The sequence below is a fragment of the Narcine bancroftii genome, chromosome 3 (genome assembly GCF_036971445.1).
Source record: "Narcine bancroftii isolate sNarBan1 chromosome 3, sNarBan1.hap1, whole genome shotgun sequence".
Taxonomy (NCBI): Eukaryota; Metazoa; Chordata; class Chondrichthyes; order Torpediniformes; family Narcinidae; genus Narcine; species Narcine bancroftii.
In genome coordinates, this window is record NC_091471.1 from 28,941,708 (window position 1) to 28,960,872 (window position 19,165).

Below are 19,165 nucleotides of genomic sequence, written 5' to 3' on the forward strand. Positions count from 1 at the left end.
AGGCAAATAGCACCTTTGGAAGACTACACAAAAGAGTCTGGAAAAACAACCAACTGAAAAACCTCACAAAGATCAGCGTATACAGAGCCGTTGTCATACCCACACTCCTGTTCGGCTCTTAATCATGGGTCCTCTACTGGCATCACCTACGGCTCCTAGAACGCTTCCACCAGCGTTGTCTCCGCTCCATCCTCAACATTCATTGGAGCGCCTTCATCCCTAATATCGAAGTACTCGAGATGGCAGAGGCCAACAGCATCGAATCCACGCTGCTGAAGATCCAACTGCACTGAGTAGGTCACGTCTCCAGAATGGAGGACCATCGCCTTCCCAAGATCGTGTTATATGGCGAGCTCTCCACTGGCCACCGTGACAGAGGTGCACCAAAGAAGAGGTACAAGGACTGCCTAAAGAAATCTCTTGGTGCCTGCCACATTGACCACCGCCAGTGGGCTGATATCGCCTCAAACCGTGCATCTTGGCGCCTCACAGTTCGGCGGGCAGCAACCTCCTTTGAAGAAGACCGCAGAGCCCACCTCACTGACAAAAGACAAAGGAGGAAAAACCCAACACCCAACCCCAACCAACCAATTTTCCCTTGCAACCGCTGCAACCGTGTCTGCCTGTCCCGCATCGGACTTGTCAGTCACCAACGAGCCTGCAGCTGACGTGGACATTACCCCTCCATAAATCTTCATCCGCGAAGCCAAGCCAAAGAAAAGAAGAAGGGTCAAGACTGGCTCAGAGGCTAGATTTGATGTCAGTCATGCCTCTCAAAGCCCTTCATTTAATACAGGAATCATTTCTGATTTATTTAGGGGAAGTGTATAGTCATATAGCAAAGAAACAGACTCTTAACCCATCTTGTCCATTTCAACCAAGCTGAATGCATTTGCCTGTGTTCAGTGCATATCCCCTTCAACCTATCCTATTCATGTACCTGTCTAAGTGTCTTTTAAACGTAACAATTTTCCCTATTTCTACCTCAAACTAATTTCCATTTACCCACCACCCTATGCATGAAAAATGTAATCCCCAGGTCCCTTTTAAATTTTTCCTCTTTCATCTTCAGCCTAAGTCCTTTAGTTTTAGATTGTGGGATAATTTAACTTATCTATGGCCTCATGATTTTATAACATCTTATTAGGTCCCCCCTATTAGCCTTCTACATTCCAGGGAGAAAGGTCCCAGCCTCTCTTTATAATTCAACACCTCTCCCCCATTCCCAGTAGCATCCTTATGAATAATTGCTGCACTTTTCCCACCTTTATATCTTTCATATAGCTGTGTGACCAAAACCACGCACAAAACTCCAAGTGTAGTCTCTGCTCCTGTAGTCAATGCCTTGACCATGCCAAATACTTCCTTCACCACTCTGCATACCCACACCGTCATTTTAATGGAACTATGTACCCGCATCCCAAGTCTATTTGTTCTACAACACTCCCCAGGTTCCTACCATTCACCCTACTAGTCCTGCCCTGGTTTAACCCACCAAAGTGCCACACCTTGCACTTGTCTGAGTTAAATTGCATCTCCCATTCCTTGGCCCACTTTTCCAGTTCATCGAGATCATGGCTGTTAACAAATTTCAACAAAGATCGCAAATATGAGAAACAAAAAGTCACTTTGTGCATCAAATATTGGAGCTTTGGTTGTCATCCTGAATGATGATGTCCTTGCCAGTACAGACCAAAGGAGGGTAAAACTCTGCCCAAAAGGTGTAATTTTTAAAACAATTTTTATGCCCATCAGATTCAGGACAAACATAGAACCTAGAACACTTAGCACAGAAACTTGTTCCTTCAGCCTCTCTAGTCTGTGCCGAACCATTTTTTTTGCCTAGTCCCACTGAGCTGAACCCAGTCCATAGGTCTCCACACCTCTCCCATCCATGTACCTGTCCAAATTCTTCTTTAAAGTTAAAATTGAGGCAGCATTCACCACCTACCTCAGCAGGTAGCTGGTTCCACACTCCCACCATTCTCTGTGTGAAGTTCCCCTTCACATACCTCCTAAAATTTATCCCTTTCACTCCGGATGTCCATGGAAGTGGTGAATTAGATTTGCCACCTGCTTCAGATGAAGTTCCATGCACAATGTTGGTTCACTCTGCTGTGAAGGTGAAGGTCTCAGTGGCCTAAATTTCTTTGCATCTGGTTCATTTCAAGGAACTGCCTTAAATACCACCCATTCCCATCAAGTTGGCATTTTGTGCTAGTATCATTTGCCTACATTTTGTCCATAGCCTACTAAACCATTCCTATCCCTTTATCTGTCCAAATCTCTTTTGAACATTGTAATTGTACCCACTTCTAGTTTCCTCTGGAAGCTCATTCCAGATACAGAATACATTCTGAGTGAAATCGTTTCTCTTCAGCTCCCTGCAAGATCTCCACTCTCATCTTACACCTATGCCCTTTAGTTTTAGCCCATTCTTCTCCTGATCAACATCCTATTATAAACTTAGGCATCCTTCCTCATGGCCTGCTACACCTCCAAATTTCATGCCATCTGCAAACGGTTGGTGTAGTGGGATTAAGCACCACAATTAGCCAGCAATCAGGACCAGGGTTCTAATCCTGCTCTGCCTGTAAGGAGTTTGCATGTTCACCCTGTGTCTGCGTGGGTTTCCTTTGGGTGCTCTGGTTTACTTCCACCATTCTAAACGTACTGGGATTGTAGGGTCAATTGGGTGTATTTGGGCCAAAAGGGCCTGTTACTCTGCAGTATGTCTAAAAAAAATTGTATTTAGGAACTCGCTATAGTGAGCTATGTGAGGAGATAGAAACTCTTCTTTTTCTTTCTTCCTTGAATAGAGCATCAGCCACTTGGAGACTCGAAAGGTCAGCCACGTAGGTTCCCATGATTCAAAGAGTGACCAATTGAATATTAGGCATCCCTGACTAGGGAGACCATGGGGTTTCATTCCTTGAGAATAATCACCTAATAGGTACAGCATGGAAGGTGGCACCCCCTTTAAAGCCTTTATATCTTTTCTAAGGTGTGACTCTCACTCGTCAAAATACTCCAGAATGTTAAAACCGTTGTTCATCATGACTTAAACAGGAAATTTAAAAAAAAGGCTGATGCTGTAAATCTGGAAAGTATTTTCTCTACTGAAATTCTAACTACAAGGAAGGACATTCTCCATTTGTTTGGATCAAACAATTATTCAGAGGAAAATCAAAGCTTGGTAATAACAAAGCTAAATGGCCTGTAAGGATGCCAGAAATTGCAAAGGGATGAAAATAGTGTCATAGTCAGGGAGTCATAGTGAAACATACACTTCAACTCACCAGATCTCTGCTGACCATCAGCCCTCCTGCACTACTCCCGCTTTCCTGCATTAATTCCATATCCCATTTCACTCATTCAAGTTCCTGTGCAGATGTTGTTAACTGTTGTTAATGTTCTTGCTTCCATAACCTCCTCAGACAATTCATTCCAGATACTACTATTTGTGTAAAATATGTACCATTTAGATCCCCTATAAAAATATTACTTTGCTTTTAAAATCAATGTCCTTTAATTTTAGACTTCCATGGGAAACAGACACTGGCAATCTACCCTCTTCATAATTTTATATACCTCTTTCATGTAATCTCTCAGCCTGCTTAGCTCCAGGGAAAACAGCATCAGCCTCTCTCTGTAGCTCAATCCATCCAATCTTGGCAATATCCCACAAATCTCTTCTGCACCCTCCATAGCTTTATCACATCATTCCCATGGCATCAAAACCGGAACTGCACACAATTCTACAGCCATAGCCTAGTCGACAATTTATACAACTGCAACATGGCACTCCAAATTTTATGCTCAACTCCTCAGCCAATGAAGGCCCTTCCTTACCACTTGATCAATACATGTCACCACTTTTAGTTATTACGTACTTATAACCAAAGGAATTTCTTACCAGGGCTCTGTCATTCATTGTGCACGTCCTGGCCTGGTTTAACTTCCCCTAAAGCTTCACTTCATAAATGTGTGAATTAAATTCCATTTGTCATTCCTTTATCAACATTTCCAGTTGATATAAATCCTGTTGTAACCTTAATCACCCTTTTTTAGTAAACACTTTTGTTGCAGGTTTCTGATTATTATTTTTATTTTATGTTTTTTTTAGTAAAGTTAATTTGAGGGCTGGAAATAGGGAAAGACACTTACAGATAACACTGTTTTGAAGCAGTTGCAGAGGCACCGTCAAGTAGATGCTATAAACAACCTTATTATTGTTCAATTGAAATACTGAAACAATGAATGTTTACTAAGAAGAAATCTGTTTAAACAGAAAGGGACAACTGCTTGTTGACTCATGTTTTTGGAAAATTGAAACTAAAATCCAGTATGTGATCAAGAAAGTCATGTGATTTGAGACATTTCACAAAACAACATTTTAGTTCATTTGGAGAGATAATCAAAGTGATTTTGAAAAAGGTGTTTCTCCTTGTCAAGAGAGGGTAGTAATACTGTGTCCATTGTGGTCACTTTGAACTGACCCACATCTGGCATTTTAAATGAGATCTGTGTTGTGAAGTGTTTGTTTGTGAACTACTCTAAAAATAACCCCACAATTTATCTCCTTTAAAACATACAATATAAAATATAATCTTTCACAGGTGTCACATTGTTTTTTCTCATCGAACTGACCGTAGAAGTTATTCAACCTGTCAGGAAGGGAGACATCATTGTTGCTGACCCACAGGATTGACTTATAGTCTTTTTAGGGTTTGAATATCCTGGCACATGCACTTTGTGTTGCCATTGTCACACAGGTATCTGTGGATTCTTACTGTGTACCCCAGTATTTAATCTATGAGTAAATGAATGAGTAAGATCATTCTTGCATTTGGATTGTGACCATTTTGATGGTTATTTTGTTTGACCCTTGCCTGGGTCTTTGAAAGCATCGTGGAGATCACAAGCTTATAATCCTTACTCAAAAAAGGAGGAAGTTGTGACAAATCATTCATTTGAAGAAACATTTCTCTGAAAGCAACTCAACAAGAATTTGTGAGTTTTGAGGTGTCTCAACTACTTCCTAATTATTTCTGAACCAGAGTTGAAGAGTTCTATGTTTCAACACAAAACTTCTAAGACTAATTTTTGAATTGACTTCTCAGAATTGTGCCTAAGCTCTAATGGTTCAGGGAGTTCAACAGATATACATTTGTGCATAGTTGGGGTTAAGTTTAGATTTAAGTAAGATGTTGTGACATTATAGATAGATTACAACTCCCAGAAGTCTAGCGAACCAGCGGGGGATGACATAACATCATGTCATGGGTGCATGTGGTTCAGCGTTTTAAAAATGCACCTGTGACTTGAGTAAATGAGTTGATTTATCTGCAACTGTGTGTGTCGTTATTTTGTATCATTTCTGTGGCTACAAAGATATATTAATAATAGTTATTAATAAAAATTATTGTTTTGAAGATACCATTGCCTTGGTGAATTTCTGTTGCTGCTGGTCTATGATGCAAAAACTTTTTATTGTCCACAGTACCAGTGATTTTGGTGTCATCCGCAACTTACTTATCATGTCACCATCATTCTCATACAAATTATTAGTGTAGGTTAAGCGAGCAAGAAAGTGTTAGATTAAGCATTATAAGGATAAATGTAAGGTCATTCATTTACTCATAGATTAAATAAATAAATACTGGGGTACACAGTAAGAATCCACAGATACCTGTGTAACAATGACAACACAAAGTGCATGTGCCAGGATATTCATATCATAAATGACTATAAGTCAATCCTTGGGTCAGCGACAATGATGTCTCTCTTCCTGACAGGTTGAATAAATTCTACGGTCAGTTCGATGAGAAAAAACAATGTGACACCTGTGAAATATTATATTTTATATTGTATGTTTTAAAGGAGATAAATTGTGGGGTTATTTTTAGAGTAGTTCACAAACAAACACTTCACAACACAGATCTCATTTAAAATGCCAGAGCTCTGCTCAAGCCAGACAGTCCAGGCTCCCAGTGCCTTTGTAAAGACAATGGAAACTGCTTTGCTGAAGAACTTCACAAGTAGATGTTAATTGGACATGCTATGGAGTAATGGATTATTGTATTGGAAAGCAACAGATGATGACTCAGAGGATTGGGTCCGATGCTGAAATCTGTCTAAGGCAATTTGCTGTTTTGGTAAGATCATGTGGTTTTGCAAGCAGAGAGAGTCAAACAGGTTTTTCTCTAAATGTGACAAAGAGTGAGGGGGGGGGGAGAGAGAGAGAGAGAGAGGGAGAGAGGGACTGCTGGTTTTCTGCAGTGGCATTTGGAAGCTTGTTTGAAACCCCATTTTGAAGATGTGTTCTGAGTTCTTAGTTCAGCTTGTTCAAAGCCCTTGTGGTCCATACAAGAGGAGATGACTGGCTGTATAATATTTCGTGTGAGATAAGGGAAACAGAAAAGGAACTCTGTGATGACTTGAAAGAAAGAGGTTATCATCTGGAAAACCCTGATGGGGCAAGTTTCTTCTGCAAGACACTGAAGTGGCTGATCGGATGGAATCCGTTTATGTGTGTCCAATGAGCAACAAATCCCTCCCTGAAAACCAACAAGAACCTTCCTGAGCGGTAACCATGCACCTTTCAAGCACCAAAGCCTGGTGAAGATTCATAAATGTTAAATTCTGTGCACAGTATAAGAATTGCTTGATAATGGTTAACTTGGAGGAGTGAGAAGTGATTGAACTGTGAATCAAAGAACTTTTCTGAACTTATGCACACATTACATGCACTTAGAATTAGGAAGGGATTAAGTTAATAGTAATAAGTTAAAGTTATCCTGTTTTTATGTTGAAAGAAAATTAAAAGTAAGTTTTGTTTAAATAACCATTTGTCTTGGTAAATTTCTATTGCTGCTGGGTTTTGGGGTCCTCTGGGTCTGTAACACACCGAAGAAACCTTCGTCTCTCCGTGAAGAACAGGCATTCAGCATTGCTATGGCTGAGGTGAGGTGGACTCATGCAGAACAGCATATCCAAACGAAGAACTGTGTGGCCCAGCTGACAAGAGGACCTAATGGACATGCTCAACACCTCACTGCAGCAGTCCACTGTGCAGATTCAAGGCAGCAACAGTAACTAGATTAAATGACTATTGCCCAGTGGCAGTGACATATAGAATCATGTTGCACTTTGAGCGACTGGCAATGGAACGCAGAAAATTGCACCTTCCAGTGACACTAGACCCATTCATTTGCCTATTGTTCAAATCTGTCCATGGAAAAATAGCCATATCCCTCTACTCCAACCTGCCCCACCTACAAAATAATGCCTCATATGCAAGGCTGTTGTTTATTGACTTCAGCTTCACGTTCAACACTACATCATACCTCAGATGCTGGTGGATAAACTGTCTTTGCTGGAACTCAAAACCCCTCTCTGTAATTGGATTCTGGACCTCTAGACTAAAAGACCAGTCAGTTCAAGTTGGTAGCAAAACCTCATCCCATCAGACTTAGCACTGGCATACCTCAGGGCTATGTATTCAGCCCATTACTGTTCACGCTGTTGACTCACGATTGCACTGTCAGATTTAGTTGTAACAGAATCATTTGCAGATGATACAACAGTAGTAAGCTTCATTGGTAACAATGAGGAGTCATGTTACAGAGGAAGTTGGGTGGCTCATAAAATGGTGCAAGAACAACAATCTGAGTCTCACCATTGACAAGAAAGAGGAGACAATTGTGGACCAGGAAGATGAAGATTAACCATTCTCCATTGCCTATCAATCATTCCATTGTGGAAAGGGTGGAGAGCATAACGTTCCTTGGTGTGCATATAAATCACAGCCTATCCTGGACCCCCTAAACTTCCTCATTAATCAGGAATGCATAGCAGCACTTACACTTCTAAGGTTGTTGAGGAGGGCAGAACTACTGGTCCCCATCTTGACAACATTTTACAGGAGTACAATTTGCCATGTCCTGTCCAACTGCATCAGTTACGGTACATTAGCTGCAAAGAAAGAGTCTGGAAGTCGATACAGAAAATCAACATAATGGCTGAAAAGATTGCTGGGGTCTCTCTTTCCTCTATTGATGACATATATTGGAAGTGTTGCTTAAATTTGGCTCAAAGAATGATAGAGGACCCTTTCCATGCAGAACAAAGTACCTTTGACACACTACAGACAAGAAGGAAGAAAGGAGCATCAACATCAGGACCACAAGGCTGGGAAATAACTTCTTCCTGCAGCTGTGCGAGTGCTGAACAGTATTCGGTAATCCAATAAATCATCCCAAAGTATTCATAGATTTATTTTAAATTATATCTTTATGTAAAACAGTGAACAACAAATCTCTCTCTGAAAACCAATGTTTTGTTGGGTTGTATATATGGTCAGATGATGAAAAACTTGTAATCGGTGACAGTATGTTGGTTCCCAAAAGGCAGAAAGTCACCATCCACATTCAGAAGGTCATTAAGAAGGAAAATTGTATATTGGGTTTTATTGCAAGGAAACAGCTGTTTAAATGTAAGGAAATTATTGTACAACAGCAAAAATATTGGTGCATTTTTTTGGTTTCTATACTAAAGGATCACTATCCTTTGAATGCAGTGCAGTGTATTATTAAACAGGTGCATTTTTGGGATAAAGCTTCTAAAATATATAGTAAAATAATTGAGTATAGAAAAATGAAGAGGGATATCACTGAAACATAAAGATTTGAAAGGGAGTAATATGATAATTGGCCAGTAACACTTACATCAACAGTAATGAAGTGTTTTGAAAGGCTGGTGTTGAAGGATATCAGCTCCTGTTAGATATTATCTCACTGGCCCTACACAAAGCCCTGGATCATCTAGATACCAAAGATGCATTCATCAGGATGCTCTTTATTGACAACAGTTTGGCATTTAACACCATCATCCCCTCTACACCAAAACGTAGGACTCAACACCCTACTGTGTAATTGGATCATGGATTTCACCACATCCAGACCACAGTCAGTGAAGATTGTTAAGAATATCTCCTCTACAATCTCCATCAGTACTGGAGTGCCACAGGGCTGCATCTCAGCCGCCTGCTCTACACACTTTATACCTGTGTCTGTGTGGCTCGGTATGACAATAACAGTATCTACAAATTTGCAAATGATACCACGATAGTGGGTTGAATAAAGAAGGCGATGAGTCAGCGTACCAGGAGGGAGATCGAAAACTTGCCTGAATGGTGCACCAACAACAACTTTGCATTCAATGTCACCAAAACTAAGGAGCTGATTATTGACTTTTAACTTAATTTAGACATACAGCAGGGTAACAGGCAATTTCAGGCCCATGAGCCCATGCTGCCCAATTACACCCAATGAATCGACACCCCCAGGGTAACAGGCAATTTCAGGCCCATGAGCCCACGCTGCCCAATTACACCCAATGAATCGACACCCCCAGGGTAACAGGCAATTTCAGGCCCATGAGCCCATGCTGCCCAATTACACCCAATGAATCGACACCCCTGGGACGCTTTAAATGGTGGGAGGAAACTGGAGCCCCCAGAGCAAACCCATGCAGACATGGTGAGAATGTACAAACCTGGTCCCGATCACTGGTGCTGTAAATACGTTGCACTAACCATTACACCAACCATGCTGCTAAGGAAGGGAAAATCAGACATATAAGATTATTGGGGGATCAGAGGTGGAGAGGGTGAACACATTTAAGTTCTTAGGAGTCACTATATCGGAGGATCTTTCCTGGACCAAACACACTAAAGGCATCGTGAAGAAAGCATGTCAGTGCCTCTACTTCCTGAGGAATTTGAGGAGGTTTGGTATAACACCAGAAACCCTGGAAAATTTCTATAGATGTGTGGTGGAAAGTGTATTGATTGGCTGCATCATGGTCTAGTATGGGGACATTAATACCCTTAAGCGTAAAACCTTCCAAAAGATAGTGGATGCAGCCCAGGACATCTGTATGTACTCTGACAATAAGTCTGAAAACTTTGTCAGACTGCATTGCCCAGGAGAGTATTCTTAGAATAATTGGTCATATCAGCATATAAAATGGGCAGGCCCCTTAGATCTTTGACCCATCTCTGCCATTTAATGTGAACATGGCTGATCAGTTATATTCCGACTTTCTTCACATACATGCTTTATGTGTCAAAGAACAACCAAATCAAGAATTTATCCCCTCATCTGTCCAGTCCTGCCACAATTTTGTAAATTTGTATTAAATTTCCTTTCATTCTTCTCTTTTTCATTCAACCCTTCATGCTGGTGAACATTTCCTACAGTTTCACAAAGGCAGAGGCCAAAACTGCACAGAATACTCCAAATGTGGCCTCATCAAAAACTTGTATAACTGTATTCAAATTTTCTTGCTCTGAAGGCTAATGTATATGTATACTGCAGAGAAAGAAGGATGGAGAAAGCAAGGAATGCCTTATCTGCCTAAAGCACCTGGACATTTGCTTTCAGTGACTAGTGCACAAGTCTCCTTTTACATCAACACTTGATTTAATGACTCTGCATTAGAATTAACAAGGCAATGTATGCAGCTCAGAACATCACACAAACTTCCTTCTCCTCCATGAACTCTATTTATATCTCCCGCAACCAAGGAGAGGCAGCCAACAGACTGAAGGAACCATCACGTCCCAGTCAGAACTCTCTTCTCATCAAGAGAAGGCTTTAAACACAAATGATATTTATGCTGCAGAGAAAGAGGGATGGAGAAAGCAAGGAATGCCTATGATAAGGCAGAAACCAAGATAGAAACAAAAGGAGTACTACCAACAGAATAGATGGCAGTAACTCGCCAAGAATTAAAACCAGAGGTAAAAGACAAAAGTACTAACTACTGGGAAATACCAGACTACAAGGACATCACCAATATGCATGCTATTCTGATCTGGAAATGAAAATTAATTTCTCTGTTAGTTTCTGTCAAAATCTTGTGATTAAAATAGTAAATTTAGACATTCAGCACAGGAACGGACTCTTTTGGCCCACAAGCCCGTGCCGCCAAATTACACCCAATTGACCTCCAACCCCAGTTACATTTTTGAATGGTGGGAGGAAACCAACACAGATATGGGGAGAGGGATACAAATGACTTACAGACAGCATCATATTTGAACCCTGGTCGCGAGTGTTGCAACAGCGATTGCGTTAACTGCTACTCTAACCCTAACTGAGCCTCTGGCAAATACCTTTTCTCTATCAAGGGTGAATGTGGGACAATGTCCCTTATGCCTCACAATATGGAATTTTTCTTTAAATTCCTCCAACATTGTCTCTTTCTTCCCTTAAGATTCTCTCAGCAAATTTCAGTCGTATGGCAGGTGATTTTCAATATTGTGCTTGCTAGACCTACTTGCTAGAATTTGTTCTGATTAATCTTGGTCACTTATTAATTGGAGAAATAATTAGAAAGGGGAAATATATTTTAAGGAAGGTAGCATAAAAACTGGAATCAAAGAGAGCCAAAACCTGGAATTAGCATTGACTGAGGAATGTAGAAATACACAACGTGTTTTCTGACCAGGTGGCAGCCCGCATCTATAGACACTAAGATGGTGTACAATGGAGCAGCCAAGATGGATGTGCAACTTAATTTCATGTGCAACTTAATTTCATGTGCAACTTAATTTCTTGATTTAATACTTCTGGCTTCAACAATTATAAGAGCAATAGAGAAAAAGCATCATTATAACAGCATAAATAAAGAAAATATACACAATTCTGGAGTGTTGGTATTGTGACAGAATCCATATGCCATATGGATATGGCCAAAAGAAAGGAATTAGCACTATTCTGATCCCTCCTTTAATGTTACCAAACGATTGACATGATATAATGGAAGAATAAGTCAGTAGTTAAGAATTCAGAAGATCATGTCAACACAATCAAATAATTTAAATTTACATTCAGTGATCAAAGTGAAAAACATTTTCACGACGTCAGGTCTTGTCTCCAAGATTTATACAATATTGAGTTTCCCTGAGGTTCCCCAAATATCCTGCCATAACTTCAGCAGAATGAAAACAGAAGCCAGTGATGTAATGGAAATGGCTATTTTCAGTTGTTAATACAGTTTCTCACATAGGTCCACCAATCTCATCTCAAGACACTTACTGTTCTAATAAGCAAGACACCATTGTTTGAAATGGAACACATAATTGATATGAAATGGAAAGAACAAATATTGTTACAAGCCCAGAGAAGCCCAAAACCCAGCAGCAATAGATATTCACCAAGAGAAATGGTTACTTAAACAAAAGTTGCTTTTTATTATCTTTAAACATTAAAACAGAATCATATTTTAACTTATCACTATTGATTTAACTAGTCAATGCTAACTTAATCCCTTACTTATTCTACGCGTATGTAATGTGTGTGTAAGTTCAGAAAAGTTCTTTGGTTCACAGTTCAATCTCACTTCTCATTCCTCCAAGTTCACTGGTTGCAGGTAATTCTTATACTGTGCACGGAATTTAACATTTATTAAGTTCACCAGGCTTTAGTGCTTGAAAAGTAAATGGTTACCCCTCAGGAAAGTTTTTGTTGGTTTTAAGAGAGAGATTTGTTGTTCCTTTTTAATCAGCCACTTCAGTGTCTTGCTGATAATACTTTCCCCCTCAGGGTTCTCCAAGTGATAACCTCTTTCATTCGGTCACCACAGAGTTCCTTCTTGTTTCTTTTATTTCAAGTGCAACATTAGTCAGCCTTGCATGAACCACAAGAGCTTTGATCAGGCTGAATTAAGAACTCACAACCCATCTTCCAAATGGGGTTTTCCACAAGCTTGCCAGCTTGTCCTGTTCCAGTCCCAGCTGCTATTGCTGGCTGTAACACTCTAGAACTGATATCTGTGTCTCTCTCTCTCTCTCACACACACACACACACACACACACACACACACAAACACAGAAAGTCTGTTTGACTCTCTCTGCTTGCAAATCCATATGACTCTCTTAGAACAGCAAGTTCTCTTCCAGACAGAATGCGGCTCCAACAAGCTCTTTCATCTGTTGCCTTTCTGTAAATAACAATCTATTAGTGAAGTCTCTTGGGCACTCTCCAAAGCTCTTGCAAAGGCTGTGGGGTTGATATGTCTAGCATTAGCAGAGCTCCAGTATTTCAAATAAGATCTGTTTTAAAATGTTTGTATGTGACCTACTCTAACAAACCTTTCCCAATTTATCTCCCAAAACATATCTATATACTGTCACACAATCTCATCATTATTTAATTTCCAGCCTACTACTATGAGGTCTAATTTGAAGATGATTTGGAATGGTATTTAGCTGTACATTTGTAGATGTACAGGGAGTAGTGTAGGGACTAACCACACATCCTTGAGGAGAGCTAGTGTTGTATGTGATTGTGGAGGAGATGTGGCTATGCATTTTCACTGATTGTGGTTTGTTAGCAAGTCAAAGGTCCAATTAAAGGGTCTAGGGAAGGCCACAAAGCCCTCATTTCTTTTTCGGCATCAAACCCAACCAGTCCTCCACCACCACCCTTCTCCAGCTGGCAGAAACTGTCTTAACCCTCAACAACATTTCTTTTGACTCAACCCACTTTCTCCAAATCAAAGGGGTAGCCATAGGTACCTCCATGGGTCCCAGTCAAGCACTGTCCAGCTGAGCACTGGCGCAGCTCAGGGCCATGTGCTGAACCCACCCCTGTTCACGTTACTGACCCATGGACTGCATCGCCAGATCCAGCTCCAAAAGTGCCATCCAGTTTGCAGATGACACCACAGTAGTTGGGCGTCATCACTAACATCAAGGAGTTGCGCCACAAACAGATGTAAAATCATGTGAAATGGTGCAAGAGTAACAACCTAAGCGTTAATGTGCATGAGACAAAGGAGATGATTGTGAACTTCAGGAGGATCAGGAAAGACCATCATCCACTACACCTGTAGTAGAGAGTGCCATTCCTTGGAGTTCACTAAACTAGTGACCTATCGTAGACATTCAACATTTCCTCACTTGTCAGGAAGGTGCAACAGCAAATGCACATCCTGAGAAGACTGAAGTGGGTAAGGCCACCATTATGTACGGAGCTTTTGTAGGCGCTCTATTGAGAGCGTCCTGGCCAGCTGCCTCACAATGTGGTGTGGTTGCTGCAGTGAAATGGATTGGAGATCAATCCACGGGTCCATAAAAGCGGCAGGGAGAGGATCACTGGAGGCTCCCTACCCCTTATCGATGTGATCTTCGGGATCATTTTCTGAAAAGGGCACACACAAAATAATTGAGGGCCCCTTCCAACCTGCCCAAAGCATCTTTCAGCTGCTCCCATCAGAGAAGAGATACAGGAGTATCAGAGCCAGCACCAATGGCTGAGCAACAGCTTCTTCTCATGGGCACTGAGAATGCTGAACGATTAAAGGAACTGTTTGCACTAATCATCCAAGACTTTCATAGTCATGAAGCAAGATCTATTTATTTCTATAGATGAAACACATGTGTCTTGTGTCTGTATGTGTGCTATGTCTGGATCAGTGTCTGTGCGTCTTTGCACCGAAGACTGTAAAACACTGTTTCGTCGTGTTGTTCTTGTACAATCAGATGACAATAAACTTGACTTGACTATGTCTGTTTTCTGTTGGCTATATGGAACAATCCATGCTAAACACTACACAGACGAGGCTCCTCAATTCTACTTTTGCTTCACGATGACAACTTTGGTGAAGCCTCAAGTACCCTTGATGAGCTCATCAACTTTATCCACTTTACAGCCAATTTCCACCCTGATTCACTTGGAACATCTCTGTCAACAATTTCTTCTTTCTTAATCTCTGGAGACAAATTCTTGACCATTTCTACAAACCCACCAACTCTCACACCTCGACTACACCTCTTCATTCCCTGTCCCATGTAAGGATTCCATTTCTTACTTACAATTCCTACATCTGCTCCTTGGATGAAGTTTTCCATGCAAAATGTCAACTTGGCTCTCACCCTCATCTCCACCAAAGCCAGCATATGTGCCCTGGCCCCTCTGTCCTCAAACACAACAAGGTTAGGATTCCCATTAACCTCACCTTCTACTGCACTATCCTGTGCTTCCAACATATCCTCCACCACTTCCGCCACTTACTAGGTAATCTCAAAACAAAACAAATCTTCCACTCTCCACCTTCCACAGGGACGATTCCCTCCATGACTCCCTCACCCACTCCTTGCTTTCCACCAATCACCCACTTGGCATCTACCTCGTGATCACACTTAGTCCTACACTTGTGTCATACACCTTCTCCCTCCAATCCCCAAACATTTCTTCCAAGTGAAGTAACATTTCACTTGTGAATCTGCAAGGATCATCTACTGCCAGAGAGAGACGACTCACAAACTGGAAGATCACTTCGTTCAGCACCTTAGCTCTGTCTGCTGCAATAGCAGGGATCTCCCAGGGGCCACCCATTTCAATTCCCTGTCCATTCCCACACCAGCATTTTTGGCAATGGTATCCTGCACTGCCAGACTGAGAACACCTGCAAATTGGATGAACAACACCTCATATTCTGTCTTGGCATCCTCAGAGCAGATCAAATTAACACTGGCTTCTCTAGTTTCCATTAGCCCCCCTCCCCTGTCTCCCCTCCCCCTATTTCTTATTTCCTCTAGTGCTCTCTCTCTCACTTTCCCACTGTCTCCTTTTCTCTAGCTCTGGATTTAGAGCACCCCTTCCCTTGATCAATTCTCAACCTTCCTCTCATGCAATCGATGTGTAATTATCACCTTTTGTCTGTTGGCCTGTGCTCCTCCCCTGCCCTCTTTTCACTTCTCTCCCAGACTTTTTATTTAGACGCCTGGCTGCAATTTGCTTTTAGCTTGAAGAAGGGCTCAGGCCCAAAATGTTAGTTATATACCTTAAGCTCCTACAAATGCTGCGAGACCTGTTGAGTTCCTCCAGCATTTTTGTGTTTTTACTACAATTTACAGCACCTGCAGACTTTCATGTTTCACTCCCCTCAAGGAGTCCAGTTAAGATCAGCCATGATCTTCCTGAAAAAGACTTGCTTCTATTTATTTTCAAGTTCCAATTGCCTCAAGATCTTTTCACTATTCAATAATATGAGCTAAAAGTGTGGCGGGATACTTTCCATTTGCTGGGGATGGTGGACAATGACAAGATATACTGCATTAAAGAATATTCAGTTCCTTTACTCCAAGGGCACCATGGCTAGAACATTGACCATCTTTTCAGGAACTTTCCATAGTTTCTTCAAACCTACAATTCCTTCTGTCCAGAAAGACAAAGATAGCAAATGCATGAGATCAACAAGTCCAAGAACAACAAACACGATACATCATTTTACTTTAAATGTCCTTCTTTTGATAGGGGGGAGTCTTAGAATGAGATTTACCTAATAGTATGATGGGTGTATCATGAAATTAAGAAGTTAACTCACTAGCAGCTTCTCAAAAAAAAAATGATGATAGGCAATAAATGTTGACCACACCAGCAATACCCAAAGCCTATAAATTATTTAAAAATAAAGACGAGCAGAGTTCTATTTTTATTTGTCCAAAGTTGCAACATGCAATATCAGAGATATTACACGTAATTATGTTAAAATAAAAGTGAAAATGGAAAAAAAGGTTTATTACATTTGTTTCAAAAAATATAGCATAAAGAATTGTACAGCATTACACTATCAATTTGTGGATAATAAATCAGATTCATTGAAGGGAGTTACATTCGATCATGAGCAGGTTTATGGATTCCTGGCAGTTGTCACAAATTTTCAAATTTCTGTAATATGTAAAATGTAATTATTTCATTTTTCATTTGAAATAGAATCAGAGATCCACAGTATAGAAACTGGTCCTTACACCCAACTTGTTCCATACCAATCAAACTAATCTCATTTGCCCATGTTTGGCACATATCCCTCTAAACTTTTTTCTATCTATGCACCTGTGTAAACATCTATTAAATGTTACAATTGTCTCTACGTCCACCACTTACTTTGGCAGGTCCATATACCCACCAACCTTTTTGTGAAGAAGATGGTCCTTATTAAATCTTTCCCTTCTCGCATCAAATCTATGCCCTCTGGCTTCAGATTCCCTAACCCAAAGAAAAAGACCAGGTCTGTTAACCTCACAAATGCCCTCATGATTTTATAACCATCTTAATTTCCGAGGTTCCAGGGAGAAAAGTTCTAGGCTTTCTACATCTCCTTATCATTCAAGCCAAGCAGTACGGATTAATCTTTTCAGCACTCTTTCCAGCTTAATGAAAGCTGAGTGCCAGAACTGACACAATACACCAAGTACAGTCTTTTCTTTTGAACATTTTATTTTCATTTGCATCAATACGTACATATAAATTCTTCATCATATAACAAAACGATATAATAAAAACAGTACAAAATGAGATATAAATTTATCTCTTTTATACCCCCTGCCTCTCCCCAAAGAAAAAGGAGAAAAAAGAGAAACATCTGAATTATTTATCATTCACTGTTCATATATTCCTAACATATTATTCTATTCTGTACATATTAATTGGGAGGAGTGGGTGTTATGGATGATGAGGATGGACTCTTACTAATGAAATCCATATATGGTTTCCAAATCATATAAACATTCTCAGGTTGATTCCTTAAATTATAAGTAATCTTTTCCAATGGTATACAATTTTGAATTTCCGTATGCCACCTTATAAAATTATCTGACTTCCATGTTACTGCCATACATTTCCACTGCTATTCCTGCACTCAAAAATTTTTGTTGATATTTGTCTAACTTCAATTTAGTATTAATGTCATATAAATCACCAAGCAAAAATATTCTGGGATCATTTTATATCTGTATCTTCATAATTCATCCCAATAATATATTCAAATCTTCCCAAAATTTTCCCACTTTTTCACAAAACCAAACTGCATGTAATAAGGTTCTGTTTCTTTGTTACATCTGAAACATTTGTCAGAACAATTTGAATTAAGTACATGTCATTTGGAGGGAAGTATAATTGGTGTAAAAAAATTATATTGTACCATTTGATATCTAACATTAATTGTATTAGTTACAGTCTGCTGGCACAACCTTGACCAGGCCTCATTACGAAATTGTATACTTAAGTCTTTTTCCCATCTTTTTTTACTTAAATAGTTCATTTTTCTGCAATGTGTCTTGTAATTGTATATACATATTAGTAATGAATTTCTCAATAAATGTATGAATTATTAAATACTCAAATGGGCTCTGTCCCGGAAGTCTAAAGTTGATGCCTAATTTCTTTTTAAAATATGATTTAAGATGATAGTATTGAAAAAACAGTTTTATTTGTTATATTGTATTTCTCTTTCATTTGTGTTCAAAGTCAAGAAAAAAGAAACTAAGAAACAATCTTTTATCCTCTTTATCCCATTATTGTGCCAGATATCAAAGAAAGGATTATTTAAAGAAAAAGGAATGTGGATTCTGCTTTAACATCATCTTAGCTATTTGGTAGTTCTTCATTCCTCTTTGTATATGAATTTCATTTCATATCTTGAATAAATGTTTTAAAATCGGTTCTCCTTTCAAATGTTCTTTATTCTATTTATACAAATATTGTTTAGATTATTCTCCTATATTATTCATTTCAATATAAACCCACACTGTCTTCTCCCCAAATTTAGAGAAATCTTAATTGAGCTGCTTTATAATAATTGGCAAATGTAATCCTCCCTGATCAAATTTCCAAGATAATTTTTCCAAAGTTATCCTTGGCATTTTTTCACGCCAAATAAATTTTCTTACACTTTTATTTAATTCTGCATAAATTTTGTTGGTACAGGAATGGGTAAAGACTGAAATAAATATTGTAACCTTGGAAAAATATTCATTTTTAGACAATTCATCATTCCTATTAAAGTTATTAGTAAATCTTTCCATCTCTTTAAATCTTCATTGATTTTTTTGTAATGGTAGATAATACAATTTCAATAAATTATTTACATTTCTATCAATATTAATTCCTAAATATTTAATTGCTTCCCTTTGTCATTTAAACTTCATCGCCTGCTTACTTAATGTATAGTCCCCATCATTCATAGGCATCACTTCACTCTTTCCTACATTATCTTGATAACTTGATATCAAACCACATTCTACCAATCATACATTTATTTTCCTTCTAGTTCTGTAAGATATAATATAACATAATCTGCAAATAAGCTA

General features: G+C 39.5%; 1 protein-coding gene across 4 annotated transcripts in view; it reads right to left on the reverse strand.

Moving 5' to 3' along the window:
- The window catches only part of rnf212 (ring finger protein 212), a 166,484-nt gene that overhangs the window by 6,426 nt on the left and 140,893 nt on the right, over positions 1 to 19,165 (reverse strand). The window contains exon 15 of one of the 4 annotated variants that reach the window (XM_069923679.1): positions 16,650 to 16,745. The exons of the other annotated variants lie outside the window; for them this stretch is intronic. The gene's annotated coding sequence lies outside the window, so the exon portion shown is untranslated. Of the gene's footprint in view, positions 1 to 16,649; positions 16,746 to 19,165 lie in introns of those variants that run through there. 4 annotated transcript variants of the gene reach the window in all.